Source organism: Podarcis filfolensis (assembly GCF_964270895.1).
Source record: "Podarcis filfolensis genome assembly, chromosome: 2".
NCBI classification, from domain to species: Eukaryota; Metazoa; Chordata; class Lepidosauria; order Squamata; family Lacertidae; genus Podarcis; species Podarcis filfolensis.
This window is the reverse complement of record NC_139605.1, coordinates 16803487-16808893: the sequence shown is the minus strand read 5'-3', so window position 1 is coordinate 16808893 and position 5407 is coordinate 16803487. Positions and strand designations below refer to the sequence as shown.

The window sequence follows — 5407 nt, the reverse complement described above, 5'->3', positions numbered from 1 at the left end:
TAGCAGATATACCTTTTGCCTTTTAATGTTTTGTGCCTGGAGCAGGGTCAAGACACACTGCTCTTTGAGCTTATGCTAGCATAACATTCCATTTCAGCTTTTGGCACATCTGTTGCTGATTCACATGAACTATTAAATTAATTCAATACAGTACTTTTCCGTGTATAATATGAGGGTTTTTTACTCAAAAAGAAAGTTAAAAATCAGGGGTCATCTTATACATGGATAGTGCAGAGGGGGGACGGGCGATTTGTTTCAGCCGCAAGCAGCAGCTTGTCACTGGTGATTGGGTGGGTGATTGGTGTATGCAGCAAAGGCTGCTTAGGATTGGCTGTTGCTACGGCAATTGGGTGGGTGATCAGTGGCTGCGGCAAGGGCTGTTTTTCATTGGCTTCTGCTGCGACAATTGCTGGCTGCTGGCAGCGAGCGGCAGACGATTGGTTGCTTTGGTGATTGGTGATGTGCGTGAGTCTCAGTGTTAGTGAGTGGTGTGAGTGATATTCAGCATCCCCCCCCCAAAAAAAACAGGGCAACCCCCCGAAAAAAAACCTCAACAACTTTGGTCAATCCTCCCCCAAAAAATCTCAACTACAGTGGTACCTCAGGTTACATACGCTTTAGGTTTCAGGCTACAGACTCCGCTAACCCAGAAATAGTGCTACAGGCTAAGAACTTTGCTTCAGGATAAGAACAGAAATCGTGCTCTAGCGGCGCGGCGGCAGCAGGAGGCCCCGTTAGCTAAAGTGGTGCTTCAGGTTAACAACAGTTTCAGGTTAAGAACGGACCTCCGGAACGAATTAAGTACTTAACCCGAGGTACCACTGTACTCTGGTCCATCTCCCCCCAAATTCTTAAATTGTAGTCCCCAAAAATAGAGGGCGTCTTATACACAGGGGCATGTTATACACAGAAAAATATGGTACCTCCAGGACCACTTCTTCAGTCCTTCTCTAGGTGCCTATGGGGTTTGCTGGTCAGCTTCCTGCAGCAGCAGTAGCCCTGCAGTTGGCCAGAGGCTTTCAACTCCGCCCTCAACAACTTTGAACTCCAGAAGGCGACACGAGCAGAGGAGTCTTACAGAGCCACTACCTGTGAGTGTGTTCCTTACTTTGCCTAGCCTCTTGCTGGGTGCAACTTGTGCTCTGAGAGGAGCCCTGCCTGAACTGTCCCCCACCCCACCCAGAAGGGCCAGAGAAGAAGTCAACTCTCTTTGTTCCAGAAAGCCATCCCATGGGGTGCAGCATCTTCCCAGGGCCTTGGGGGCCATGGGTGGCTCTTACTTGGCTTTTGGCAAGTGTTTCCTTTGGACTCAGCGCAGAAGGTAAGTCCCACCTGCAAGAGGAAGGTTTGCATGTAGATTACCTGTGCTCTCAATTTCTTCAACAGTGACTAATCCCACTCTACATTCTGAACTGGAAACAAAGGAAGGATGTGTGCGGTCATATTGTAAATGACAATTATAGTAACTTGGAAAGAAAAAATGTGTGCAGCACACACACACGTTTATTTTATTGATTATTTATGCTTCTATATTTCTCGTCCCCCCAGGGGAGCCAAGGGTGATGTACCATTATTACTTGACTATAAAGACACAAGATGCACATTGTGAATGAAAGATAACACAGCGAACACATTATGCAATATATATATGTATGAAACTCACTGTCACACATACCTGCAACCTACCGTATTTTTTGCTCTATAAGACTCACTTTTTCCCTCCTAAAAAGTAAGGGGAAATGTGTGTGCGTCTTATGGAGCAAATGCAGGCTGCGCAGCTATCCCAGAAGACAGAAAAGCAAGAGGGATTGCTGCTTTCACTGCGCAGCAATCCCTCTTGCTGTTCTGGCTTCTGAGATTCAGAATATTTTTTTCTTGTTTTCCTCCTCCAAAAACTAGGTGCGTCTTGTGGTCTGGTGTGTCTTATAGAGCAAAAAATACGGTAACCTCAGTTAGTAAAAGATAGGTCTGGGAAAGGCTGTGAAGAGTCAGTGTAGACAAAACTGAGCCAGTTGTATCAATGGTCTTAGATGACCCACGAGGATCCCTTCCGACGCCACAGTTCTGTGATCCTGGTGGCTCTCAGCTGCAATGCCATTCCAGTACAATGGATTCCATCATTAATTTAAGCACAATGGATTAAGATTTTTAAAAGACAGTTTTCCACAGCGAACGTTCCACTAAAGCCCATGTATGTCTGTGTGATGGACAGCAGAGACAGACCAGAGTCCGGTGGTGGAGTCCCTCGGAAACCCCAGCAGAGTGCTGAAGCCTCTCTCTGATGGACTACGGAGCCAGCTAGCCACAGAGTGGGGAGGAACAGCACTTTGGGGGGAGGGAGGAATAAAAGGAGCAGTTTCTGTGTGAGTGGCAGCTGATAACACACAAGTCCGGTTAATTAAAAGGGTTGGTTTATTGGTAAATTGTAGAAATTCATGTAATTGGTGTACCGTGAGGAGGATGCACTATATTTAATTGGGGGCGGTTGGCGGGAGCGCATCCGCCACATTATTAATGGACGGATTCGCTGCCGTCTGCACAGAGAGTAAAAGTTCTGTGTTTCACAGTGCTTGGAATCAACTGCCAAAGATGCGTAATGGAGAAGCCAGGGCTGCCATGCTCTCCTGCAGACGGAATCTGCTCAGTGGGGAATGGTGGGGGATGCTTTATTGAGAAAGAGTACAAAGGTAAGGAGAAATGCAGGGTGCTTCTTTTCTGTGCCTGTGTGTATATGCATCTGTATGTGGCGACACCAATTTATACCTCTGTCCCTGTCCACCACAGGCAGTCATGTGCAAATAGTCTGAGGCCCCAGAGCCGGCCCTGCCATGAGGTGGACTGAGGAAAATTCCTCAAGCAGTGAAATAGAGCAGGACCCAGGAGCAGCAAAATGCCACCACTAGGGTGTTTTTTTTTTGGTGCTGCCGTGGTCTATCGCGTAGGGTGAGCTTACAGGGGCGGGGCAAGGCCAACTGCTGTGTCTGCTATTCGCCAAAGGGCTGTTGTGTGGCACAGCCTCCCCACCAGCAATGTGCTCTTGCACTGCCTCCTTTTCGCAACTTCTCTCCCTCCGGCTGTTCTCTCCCTCTTCCAGACAGTGCGCTGAGGACTGGCTCACTCCTGAAACCCCTGCCCACTCTGCCACTGGGGCAAGAGCAGCAGCCAAGATTTGCTGCTCCTCCTCCTTGCCCTTCTTCTTTAATCCCCAGCTGCTGCCTTCCTGAACTTGGGTGCTGGGCAGCAGGGCCAGGCACCAGAAAGGATCTGCCTTCCCTGAGCGCTAATTTGGGGTCCTGCTATAGAGGGGGAGCCTCCTGCCTCTCCAACAGCAGCAGCAGCTGCCGTTGCCACCAGCAACCCAACCTCAGTAGCACTTTCTTCTCAGTATACATGCATAGGCTCAGATTGTATAGTTGCAATCCTCTACTCCGGTGGTTTTGAATTAGCTAAGTACTGTGGAGCCACTACTTTTGAAAATGTCAGTATCTCTATGATAGTTTTTGTTATGTTAATGGAATATCCTCCAACATCCCGGTGATACAAATTGGGATATGGTCTGGTCCCTCAACGCAATTAAAAACCACCTCTATCTTGACAACTCCCCCATCTCCTGCGCAGATATATGCACCCCACTCAGTGACCCCTCGCTTCCCACTGGGCACCTCAACAGAGGCCTTGCCCCTCACTCACACACCCTCTACTCGTTCTCTCCCTGCACCATCCAACTGAGGGGGAAAGAGAGTGTGTGTGTCTGTGTGTGTGTTGCAGAAGGTATTCAGCTGAAAGGAAATTGTGCAGGGGATGCTATCTTCAACCCGTTCATTTCAATAGCCTTTTTAAGGTTCACTAAAGAAAAAGTAGCAGGAAGGTGAATAATTGCCTTATATTATTAGTATTATTAAATTTGTATGCTGCCCTTCATCTGAAGATGAACAGGGTGGTTTACCCTTGTTGTTTAGTCGTTTAGTCATGTCCGACGCTTCGTGACCCCATGGACCATTAACAAATGACAGTTCCCAAGGGGAGTTGTTCTGTGGTTCACCTCAGGCAGAAAAATGTCTTGGGCTGGCACTTTGTTGGGAACCCAGCCAAATGGGTGGGGTATAAATATTATTATTATTATTATTATTATTATTATTATTATTATTATCATCATCATCATCATCATCATCATCATCATTATCATTATCATCATTATCATTATCATTATTATCTAGTGGAATAGGGTGCAAATTACTACGTGTAAGCTGATTTGAGCGGCAATACAACAGGCCATGCAAGCAGGAATGACAGCTTGGCTCAGGAAGAACCTGAAAAAGCCCTGGGCCCAACTGACCCTTATGCTCTGCAAATGGTCTTATAGAGAAGGCTGGTTCTGCTGTATTCTGTCACACCTTCCCAACATTCTGTCACACTCTGGTATGGCAAACTAGCAAGATTCAAAACTGAACAGCAAAGTATGTATCAGCAGATCTGACTCTCCATTCCTGAAATCACTGGGTGGTCCATTCCTAATGCACTATATACAAAAAATGTGAGATGGGTCTTACACCAGGTGATCCTGACAGTAGCACAGGTACAGTGGTACCTTGGGTTACAGAGGCTTCAGGTTACAAACTCCGCAGGAGGCCCCATTAGCTAAAGTGGTGCTTCAGATTAAGAGCAGTTTCAAATTAAGAACAGACCTCCAGAACGTAACCCGAGGTACCACTGTATTAGGAAATACCTCATAAGTAACACAAAGATGCCTTCTTTTCTCCACAATCCCAGATGGCAGAGTGGTGAAAATAACCAAGGGCTGTTATATAGATAATTCCAGATGTGAAACCAAATGGATAAATCATGCAGATAATATTGAACATGAGAAACGCTGCTGTGCCAAAGACGATTGCAACAGCAAATGGTAGAGTGTGGGTGAAGACAAACGTAAGGGTTAAGGCTGAAATCCTACCAACACCTCTTGTGGATTAAGCACCATGGAACTCAGTAGAATTTCCTTCTGATTAAACATTCATACGATTACTCTAGATGAAAAATTGCATCCCTTCTTCTTTAATATTGTAAGACACCCTGATGATTGTGTTGTAGCGCCACCTATAAATCCTGTGAAGAACTAAATAAACATGATTTTAAATGCTTGCTGCTCTCTTTGCAAATACACTCAGCTTCAGTGACTCCTTAATGCCCATTGCGCACCATGTTCAGAGTGGTGAAAAGTTGAGGCTCATCCTCATTTCACTGGAGGCATGGAGCTCCTAATCAGCTTTCATGAATCTGAATGGATTTTCCATGGGTGCCTGTTCCTGCACAAACATTACCACAGGACCTGGGACTGTATGTAGCCTTGTGTGTATCTGAGCCTTTCTTCATATACAGTATTCCATTGCCATTGTCTATGCATATTGCG

The 5407-nt window shown here is 46.3% G+C and overlaps 1 long non-coding RNA gene across 1 annotated transcript; it reads left to right on the top strand.

Moving 5' to 3' along the window:
- The first annotated feature begins 1068 nt into the window (after positions 1-1068).
- LOC310753539 lies at positions 1069-5150 on the top strand. The gene is made up of 3 exons (XR_014543363.1): positions 1069-1321; positions 2568-2687; positions 4771-5150. It is a non-coding gene; the product is annotated as an uncharacterized lncRNA (long non-coding RNA).
- Positions 5151-5407: the final 257 nt, after the last annotated feature.